The 11,484-nt window shown below is 35.1% G+C and overlaps 1 pseudogene; it reads right to left on the bottom strand.

Annotated features, from left to right (window-relative positions):
• Positions 1 to 1,039: 1,039 nt before the first annotated feature.
• Positions 1,040 to 11,424, bottom strand: LOC124374974 (annotated as a pseudogene).
• Positions 11,425 to 11,484: the final 60 nt, after the last annotated feature.

The following is an 11,484-nucleotide window of genomic DNA, read 5'->3' as shown; positions in this document are numbered from 1 at the left end:
TAAAACATTTTTCAGAAGAAAAACTCTTGCATTACCAGATTAAAAGTCTAATAACTTTAAATTTCTAAATGTCAACTCTTCAGCAGGTGGGGAACTACTTCCTAAAAGTTTTAACTTAAGCATTCATATTTCCATTTTGTTTTAATACACTGCAGTATTCTGTAAATTAAAAACAAAATAATAAATAAATAATAAAATTAAATAAATAAAAACAACGTTGATAAAGTTCTGGAATTTTGCAAATAATGTGGTATTGGAAGAGTATTTAATCCGATTATTTATTTTATTTATTTATTTATAATTTTGGGCCTACATTGGACCACTTTAGTCACTTTATATTATTCTAAGTCTTTCTTCTTTTATCCACCCAATATTTCTTCATCCTTTCCGAGCGTAATTTCCTTTCCTCCTCCCGGAACCACTCTTCCTATTCGTTGTTTGTTTCTTTTGTTCAAATAATGTGGTATTGGAAGAGTATTTAACCGGATTATATGCTAACAATATTATAACTTAATTATAATTACGTATTTTATTTTGCTCAATAATTTCATTGCTGGCCAAAGTTAGTTATTTTAAAAATTAAACAGTTGTTAATCTTTAAATATATAAATAATCCCTAATTCCAAAGTCTTCTGCAAACAATTTATGAATTAATTCTAAAAATATTTGTTTCTATTTGCGCCTTATTGAAACATAACTGATATAAAATCGTCACTAACTGAAACTACAATCATATTGGAACATTTTAATTAGAATTTTAAAATACATGACCCACACATCCGACAGGGGTTACGACTTTAAAATCATAGTAATCAGGTTTAGTGATCTCAGTGATAATACAAATTATGATTACGTTAATAACAATACTGAAATGACTTTATTGATCATTTAGATAACTAATCAGTATCACTAGCGTATTTATTTGTGTAATTGCAAAACAGTTATTTTAATACTCCTCTGACGAAGACAGATAAATACTGGGACCAGTTGTCACCCTCTTGGAATCGTGTGCGCATTGGGCAGCACATTGTACTTGGGGTCACGGCTGTACGGGTCTTGCGCAGTACGGTTGGCCGCGCTGGGTTAGCTGCAGCTGGACACCGTCGGGATGTGCACCGCCTGGCAGCAGAGTACACTCTCGCTCCAGGATTGCCGTAAACCCTATCCCAACAGGCGTGGATGGAACCCAAGTGATATTGCTGCTCTACGTACACGGTTCAAACTCCTGTAACAATCATCAAAGCGTTGGGTAATATTTACTACGAAAAATGTCACCTTATTTATAACAGTACACTGAAAACATAGTTTTAAATGAATGTGTGGGTTTAATGCTTAAAATTTGCAAAGATTTACATAGTTATTTATATTTAAATAAAACCCAGTATGTAACATATGAGTGAACTTCATACTACTTCAAGTTTTTTGAGATACCAAAATTAACATTGTTATTATAGGTTTTTAATGTTCAACACCTTTCCTACTGCCGGCAAATGTTGTGACTTGTTCCCTAAATGGGTAGCAAAGAGCCATGTATTGCTCTTACATGCAGATAGAGGATTTTTGTTATTGTAACTGTTAAATGACCCCTAAAAATATAATTCCATAAGATAAAAGGCAACTGAGAATACCCATGATAGACTGCTTTTACAATACCATTTCTTAATATTAACTAAGTGGCAAATAAATCATCATGTTGTGCTAGTGCACAATTTTATTAATGTGGCTATTCCATTTTCAAACCATCCTAGATTAATACTGTTTAAAAATTTTACTGAATTCAAGGAAATTTTCAAGAATACATATAAAAATCAACGTCCTAAACCAAATGATAACAAGGTGTCCCTCCCCAGGGGTCTAATTCTTCGCCCAATCATTTTTACAATCCAAAATCTAAAACACTACCTAAATGAATTGTATGCTGATGACTCCACACTACTCATAAAAAAAACAACACGGGAAGATGCAATTTATGACATTGCAAACTACATTCCTTGACTACAGCCAGAAAACTACATGCAAAACAAATGACCCTTCAATGAAATCCTAATATTTAACACAACAAAATTAATTGTTCCAGCAAAAAATCATGATCCCATCCCTGATATTCCAAAACCATACTGGAACAAACAAATGACAACGTTCTTTAGGACTGGTAGACCAAAATTCCTCACCATGGAAGGAATGTCCCTATTAAATGTGTGTAAAAAGATGAGGCACTAGAGTATATTTGGAGATGAATTAAAATGGATCAGCAAATACCTAAGAAGCTGCCAAGATTGCAGACTATACCTCTAGTTTCCCACATGAGATATGGGATTGCAGCATGGGGTTGATAATATGCCCAGTATATCTCGCAACACAGTCCTCAATAAATAAAAAAAAGTCCATTAGAGGCTCTAGCTGACCTTCCATCAAGGAAAAAAATTAGTTAGACAGGCATATAAAAAAAAAAAAAAAAATGGGTATTCTGACAGGACTCAACCTTGAAAACAAACCAAGGATGTGTTCACATTTACAATACAAGGACTATGCAAGCTTAATAATACACATTCCCTTGCTCCATCACTGGGACAGCCCTTCTGTTCGAGAAAACTCTCTTGGCAATTTATTGAGCGTAAAACTGAAGAACCCGCTACCACACAATCGTCAAATGTTTGACAGGAAAAATCCTCAAGGAAACTAAAAAAAAATTACTATTTGAATCAATCCTGTGTATTACATCGGTTTATGAGTTTTTCTGAAATACTTTCTACAATGAAAAATAAATAAAGCTTTGGTATTGTATCCATTGCCTCGTTGAGGTCTCCAGGATGTCATTGAATTTATTAGTGTTATAAAATAAATAAACATACTTTAATAAAGCTAGCCAAGAAATAGAAGAAATGGATACCACAACCACTAGCATTATATTTTTTCTTTTTGGATTTTTTGGTTGTTTATAGCTGTACACTGGTTTATATAAATTACAGTTGTGTTTACTTATATATTTAACCTTTTTAGAGAACAAAACACAACAATTTTTTCTACTGAACTATTTTTCTGTGGTGTAAAATCAGGGTTATAAACCTAGGTCTTCGAGTAATTCTGAGTTTTAAAAACAAAAATTAAATATATAAAATATTAAAAAAAATAAAAAACTATTACGTGGGAACCAGTATCGTTCATTAAGTTTAGATAACAATTGTAATACCAAAAGGTAAGGAAATATAAAAAAACTAAGACATTGCACACATTAAATGATTCAGCAATAAACAATAAAAATGATTTAAACTCACTTACACTCATTTAAACATAACATAATTACCTGTCCAGCTATACCTGAGGAGCCAACTAAGCCTACAAAAAGGTACAAATTCAGGCGTGAGGAAAACATGAAAACTAAAAAAATTTTATGGAATAACATAACATAGTTATGGTGGTTGACGTCTCAGATAGGTGGGTTTAGCCTTTGGGTAAACCCCGTCAAGTCAATGTAGTTTAGGTTAGGTGAGTTATGAATCTTTTATCACTTAACGTGCAGGATCAATTACGTTTGCCACAATCTAGTTTTTGGTTAACATTCCCTTTTTACCTTTATAGTATTAAATGAAAAAGTCTATTTAAAAGTATAAACCAAATTTAAGATGGTTCCAGTATATAGCTTATGTAATCCACACAACTTTCTTTTTTATGTTTCACAAAAATAAACAGTTTTTCATATCAACTTTTAAACACCACCTACCCCTTACTGAATCTATCACTACATACAGCACAATCTTATTTTGGTTTGATTTTTGAAATTTTGCTTAATCTATAAAATGAGATTTAGCTGACCGCCATTTTGCAGTTGTCAACAAACAATGCAACTCTAACATTAATATATTATATTATACATAAAAAACACACAAATTGCTTTAATGTGTTACAGTCGTAGTTTCAAAAATCGAGAGCCAAAGTTAAAGCTTACACAGATCTAACGAGTTATCATCAACTAAGTAGATGTTGACTAATAGATGGTACTGAGATGGTGAAATAGTCCACAGTAAAACAATTCCGAACCAACGGATAGTAATGGAAAATTTCAGCAGGGGCCGACAAAAGGATGGGAGACTGAAGGCCTACTACTACTACTAGTATTTACTTACATCCAAAATACATTATAGGGTAAGTAAAAATGTTTATCTACTGACCTTGTAGAAACTGCTGTGTTTTTTCTCAGGCAACTTGCGAGCGTGTCTCAGTATTCTTCTGTATGTCCGACTGTAAACCCCAGCCTGTCCGTAATCTCAGACCACATTGCTCTGGGAGTAGCTTGCGCTTGTTCTGCCGGCCTTACAGCAAAGTTTTGCTTTCCTCTGGATCTGTTCAACAATATTATGTAGGATCATTCTCAATTGGTGCCTTGTATACATTGCTATTCATGTATACATGTTTAAAAACAAAAAATTGGCATGCCAGTATCATATAACGACACTTGTACATGAAAATAAATTAGGTTTTAATGCAAGGAAAATGAACTTAAAACTTCATTAGTTCTCTCTGGTTCATCTAAATCCCGAATCTCATTGCACAATATTTTTGAACCGAGTGCAAAAACGGATAGTGTATTAATGTTACAAAATGTATGGTAGTTATAAACAGCTATTTTTTAGTTTTTAATACAAATGTCCAAATTACATATTTGAATTAGTTGGGAGATTATTCACTATGGTTCAAGAGACTTTAAACTTAAGGAAATCAAATTTCTGGGATTTAATATATATTTAAAATACAGATTAAACTTGTGTCTGTTTTATAACAAGTTGATCTGAAAAATGAAAATGATAAATAAAAGATACAAAAGCCACAGGCCAACATGCTAGGCCTAGTGTAACTGTCACCCCATTGTTTTTATAGTATTACACTTCAAAAACCCCACAAACATCAAACTCCTTGTTGCCTATATAAAATTAGGGGCCCGTTCAAGTATTATGTAAGCAGATTCTATTGCAATTATTTACCCCCACCATCCCCCTTGTCAGCAAAATGTAAGCAATAAGCTCTTACGCCCCTCCTTCCCCCCCAATGCTGTAACGTAAAACATTTCGTCAATGTTTAATGTATTGTTTTTTTGTTTTTAATTTTTTAACGTTTATAATTATAGATTTGGAAAAATAAGAAAAGTAGATTTACGGATTAGAGATTATATTTTACTGAAACTAGGTATGTGCAACATAGAGTAAAGGACAAAAATATTATATCATTACTAATATAACCAAACTTAATTTTAAATTTTTGGTATCATATATTAATATTCAAAATTAACCAGTCTTCAGTCCATGAAACCTACCCGTAATCCATGATTTCTTAAGTTTTCGGATTGACATTGGATTGCTTTCGATTGACTGCTCAGTGTGTGTGGAGTCTGCTCGCTTTCATCCGATTTTGGATATGTCTACCGTCATTTCATCGAGGGGCCATTCAACATCAATGGTGCTAGCTAAATTTTGAATAATTGCAATCCAGGTTCATTAGCCACGGACGGCACGACGAGCCAGCGACTCTTACAGGTCTATAACTTTTCCTATCAGTGTGCGTGTTTACTTTTCTTATGGATCTTTTCGGAGTGTGACGATTTAGTGACTTAGACAGAAGCATGATAACAATGGACCACACGGTTATTGCAATGTTCGAACCTTGACTTGAAGCCTCAATTTGTACCGTCGGACAAAAATATATCGTTATGGCATTTTGCAGGAAATCTTTGAGTGGAGAGTCACTTTAAGCGTAGAGCTAACACTTGACTGGAAAAATTACAGAAAATTGCCTCTCCTTCATACTAAAACCCAAGTCATCAAACTGTTTTGTTTTAACTTTTACAGGTGGCTGGAAGAAACCTGTTGTCTAGTAATCTAAATAGGCCACTTCTTGGACGATAGCATTCTGTATTTCTACATTTTACAATTTGGAGCAAGTATTGGCTTTCGACGCACATGTTCTGAATACCATTTAATGTCTGGAAAATCAGGAATGAGATCTTGTTCACCTGCCCCAGACATATTTTGCATTTAACATTATAAGCCATCAATATTCCATTTAACTCCATACTTCAGCTAATACATTTCCATGCAAATTCGAAATTAGATCTTTCTAAATGTTCAATCAATTGTAACGCCACGTTCATCTCCAAATGGAGACCCAAAAATGGTCATGAGGCAATAATTAAACCAGGCATGTTTCCTCCTAACTAAGAGGAGTCCATTCTGCGCTCTACTCTGTTATAAACGCACTTCTTTATCCAGGGAGCATTGATGAGCTAAAAACAAATGCATCGAGAGATCATGTCGCTTAAAAGGTTGTTGTATAGCAAACCCTATGTGACTTTTTGATAACGTCGGAGATTTTCATCTGGCCTCTCCATCAACCGTTCATGATTACCACTGAATGGTTTTACTAGTTCCAAATGGTCAGTATTTTAGCTAATGGTCCGAAAACTCTTCAAGTTCGAGAGAAGCGTCGTTTCTGATTTCTCGAAGAATCCTGAGCATGGAGTATTAGCAGTAGATGGAACTATTGGCTTTCCACTCTCGAATATTGACGATGTATGTTGGTCCAGAAAATCCAACGGCCATTGCGCGTTGTACCTAGCATATTAGGTAAGTGATATTGTGATTATAAATATAATATTAAACAGATGGATATTAGAATTTATGAGACGCTCGTAGCCGATTACTCCATATCGTTGATCAGGCTCAATTTGATTCTAATACTTCTCACATGTGCATTAGAAGAGAGTGCTTGTCTTAATTTGCACGCAGTTAGAAGCCAATAGGACTCGAGCTTTATCATCTTGAAGATATGGTAAAATAGTTGATCTGGTCCCTCAGTATGGATGCTATGTTCTCGCTAAATAATCGGATTGATGTTTCAAGGCAGAACATTGCCTATTCTAAGTGGCTCTTGTGGTAGATCAGTCTTGTGCCAGGATTGAGACATTAACAGGGACTGCTCGATACATGTCTTCGTCCCTCTGCAGAATTAAGATTTTCTTTGGGAATCAAAACGAAGATATGTCCCTACTGCGGACTAATGTCAAAATCCCATTTTACTGTAATTCTTGTGTGGGTTCCAATCAAGAGTTTTTGTACGCTTGCGAAATGATTCCGTTCTCGTCTTCTATCAGATCTGCCTGCACTCCTCCCCAAATAAAGCTATATCTGCGATTGTGTTTCTTCCAATAGTAATAAGGGTTGATTGCTGTTTCAAGATTAGGACGTTCCCACTGTTGAGGTGGGGGGGCTGTGGGGGGGGGGGGGGGTGTGTTTTGTGGGGGCCCGCTATCAGAGATAGTTCTTTTTCCATTTCTTGGATTTTTTCATGACAATATAATCTTCTAAACTTTCTATTCATACCATCCCTGTGTTTTCTTCTGGGCAACTGTGTTTTGAACCTTCCTGTTTAAAGACTGTTTTGCGTGCTTTTTATTTCCTCGCGGCAACTTTAATGATCTGTTAATCAACTTCAGCACGGCTTGGCATAGTATCTCTGGCAGAATACAAAAGCATTCAGATTGTTTTTCGAGTAGATCAATCCCCCTTAATATTTTTCATAGCTCTTCCTGAGAAGGTAACTGTTCGAGTCTCTGTTTATCTGTGATTTTTATTTAATGTTTGCATTGTCTGTTCGCTGATTCATTAATACCGGTTTTTATTTTATTCTTCTATCCTTCTTCCTGTTTTTTAATATTTGAAGCGTGGCTGTGTATTTTGTGGTTTTTTCTGCAGGTTTACGCAGGTTGCCTAAAAATAAAAACTTTCTATGGGATTGCTGCTAAATTATTCTCTTACTTGTTCTCTAAATTCTCTATAAATTATACAACGAAACAAGTAATGGCAATATCTATCTCTGGTAAATACAAAACCCTATGGCTTTAAAATCTAATATCTTTAAACGAGCACCTGCAATTCGTTCCCGGTTACAAAATACAGGGTGTTATACCTCTATTCAAGTAGGGTATTTAAAAGAATGTAAACAATCTTGGGTACTGGTCTTTTTATTGAAATACTGGCAATTAATAAAATCAGATATTTTGGTAAAGGTGCGTTACATAGGACAGATCGCGAGGCCTTGCGCCTAGCGCGAATGGTTCGTCTCGCATACATCAACCGTGAGGACATGCTACGGCACATAGTATACGTGCGAAGACCTTCCGCGCGCACCGCAACGCCTCAGCGATTGTCTGTACTGGCACCTTTTTATGTATCTTTACATCAGAAAAGCAATTTTTAATATTTGTTTGAGTTTTTAAATGAATTACAATAGATTTTTAGACATCAGTTTACAATTTTAAACCACCATATTTCAAATTAAAGAAAAAAGGTCATATAAAGATTGTTTACATTCTGTTTAATATTACCTATTTGAAAATAGAGCATATTTTTCTGTAGGTATATATATGGTATACATAAACTAAACCATCCTGTCATTTTTGTGACCCAATTGACGGAATCCAATTTATAGGAAAATAAGATCTAATAATTAATGAATATTAAACCTCTGTATACTTTAAGATAGGCCATAATATTTTTCTGAATTAGCAAAGAAGAGAACTTTTTGGCGATTTCCTAATATTTCTAGTTAGATATTCATTAGGGTACCTAAAATGATTTCGGTCACTCACCTTAGAAAATAAAAATGTTGTAGATTGGATTTATTCTTAGTCAACCGCTAGTGCAATTTCTTCTTCGATTCTCTATAGATACAATAATATCTAGTGTCCTGTTGATCCGGATTTTAGTGCTTAGTAATTTGTAATTTCGCCTACGCTTCGTTTAACTAACTTTTGTACATTTTGTTACTTTCGTACTTGTATTGAGAATTGTTTTTAAAACTTTCAAAAAACAATTTTTGTTGGTATAAACTTGAGATTTGTCTATATGAAACGAACATCTTATTTAAACATTAAACTTTCGGCTAATGGATTGGATATGGTAAACACACAAATGTTAACTTGCCTTTTTACTATAGCTTACAATACGTACTACTCGATATAGCATACAAAACGAAACAATACACTGATAGAGGAAATTTAGACAACGTCAACAGTGTGCGCGGTAATTACCTTACTCGGTTCTAACGCGAGTAGGGGGCACTTACGACGCACTGTTCACTAAACGTACGGTATTACTTGCGGGAATCCTCGAAAATCGCGTTTTAGTTTTCAACGTAAGGACAATGTGTGGGTTGCCACTTACGTGTAAAAAAGAAAATAACTACCGATGACGTAATTCATCTTTCTAGACATTCACCCTACCACCTCCATGTCATCCAAAAATAAGCAATGCAATGACCCCCCTCCCCACCCATAGTGATTACGTATTACTTGCAATCAGCCACCATAGACTTGCAACAAAATATCAGCCTATAGTCATATAGAATTTAAATCACTAATACTCATCCACAAATAACAGGAATCAGACGCATTCAGAGTGGTTCACTGAATCCTGTGATGAGACCAATCTCTATACTAAACAATTTTTTCACATGTATTTATACTCTTTCAGCTCCAACCAAGAACAACACACTAGTTAGTTAATATACAAAATATTGTAATATTGCTAACTAGAGATACAAGATGGTGCAGTAGTTGGCAATAGTGATACTCATGCTATTTCAGGTGTGTCACACTATTTCCTTTTTTCTGTTTGTGAATGAGTCTAGACTTTTTCCTTTGTGTGGCACAGTCACAAAAGAATTGCAAAAGGTAGGTTTCTCCTATCTCTTTTCTGTCAAAATGTTTGTTAATATCAACCGACTAGTTCCTGAAACTTTTTCTTAAGATAATATATAGAGTAACATGCCATTCCATTATTCCAAAAGCATCATACGGAATTTTAGTACATTTGGAATCATATCCTATATAAAGTTTATATTAAAACAAAAAAACAGTATTGATGAGAAATTTCAAGTGTACTAACTGGGTCGTTCCGGATCTGGGTATGCCCAGTTGGGTGATGTCTCCCAGGCTCATAGGGGACTGGGTTGTTGCCTGGCTCTAGCAGAGGTCAGCATCAGGTTGGACTGTCTCTTCTTGGAGATTCAGCCCAGGAGGTAAAGCTAGACAATACCACTCGGGGTGCGACTCCTGGCAGAGGGCTACCATAATCTCTACCTGCACAAATATGTGTGCAGATCTCTAAACATGTAACTATGTTGAGTGTTTGGAATATACGAACTTTTGTGTACACTATGACAGCTTGTTTCACTAGAAGCAGACTGTACCACTTGGGTGTAACCTGAGAGGGATCACCATATAATCCACCTGCCACTGACACAAAACTATGTAGAGTGATATGGCTACACATTTTGTAGACTAGAATAAAGCTTGTTCTACACGAAAGTCTTTAACTTTGAAGGAATATAACCATAGAGCCATTGATTTGTTAGCAATATTATTACGCAATTGGGTGGACATAGATCAAGCCCACAAAATGTAATAAGCAATAGCGGAAATTTGTTATCTACAACAGCAGAAGAAGCAGATTGCAGGATGTGGATAGTACTTGTGAACTTCATGACGTTGCTTCGTTAGTCGAAGAATACAGAGAGAGTTTAATGCGTATGGTCTGTTTCTGATTAAGATGGTTGTTCCTCAGTTTTAGATTGTTGACTGTTTATCTTCAAGGTATTCTGCATGTCAGCTGACAGTTACATTCCTGCTACCCAGCTCTGAAGAAGCAAAAAGTTCCTTGTAAGAATGTAATGTGTGTATTTTCACATGAGGATTGGATAGTATCTCCCTTCTGTAACAACGTATCCCATGATAACAAACCATTTAACGAAATCGAGTAATCCAAAGTTATGACAAGTCACACAGCTATAAAAAGAAGAAAGAAGTCTATCCAACCTTAAAAAATAAAATAATTTGGTTAGTTGATGTGTTTAAATATCATAACACAGAGTTGTAATCCACTTACTGAAATTACTGTTACTAACATGAATTGATTGCTATGCAAGTAGTCCAGTACAAAAGAGGATGTTAGTGGTTGAGTAATTAACTTATTTTTTACAATTGAGTGATTTGGGGATAGTAATGTAATAGTATTAATTTACTTTGCACTATACTTTTGTGTAGTCTTGTAAGAATGCTTATAACTGTAACATTTATGTGATTTACCTCTGAAACAAACTAAATCATACCTTTAGAGCACCATGCAGTAAAACACAGAAGGATGGAGTCTTGCCTCCGTCGTGAGCCATCTCCTCCTCATCCGAGTCCTCCACCTTGATAGTAGAGGGTGAAGTCTTGATGGGGGCCTGAGTAGGGGTGGGAGGGAAGGGTAGCACCAAATGTCTGGATACTGCAGCAGGGCTTCCCACATGCTGTGTCTCTATGAATCCACACAACCCAACCTCACTGCCTACACTGTATGTCTGACAGTCAAAGTCTGTAATCTTGGTGTATGGCTGGAATATAAAATATGTTTTAAGTGAATATTGTAATACAATCTTCTATTTTAAATTACA

The sequence above is a fragment of the Homalodisca vitripennis genome, unplaced genomic scaffold, assembly GCF_021130785.1.
Source record: "Homalodisca vitripennis isolate AUS2020 unplaced genomic scaffold, UT_GWSS_2.1 ScUCBcl_11987;HRSCAF=21474, whole genome shotgun sequence".
Classification (NCBI taxonomy): Eukaryota; Metazoa; Arthropoda; class Insecta; order Hemiptera; family Cicadellidae; genus Homalodisca; species Homalodisca vitripennis.
This window is presented reverse-complemented; position numbering and strand designations above follow the sequence as displayed.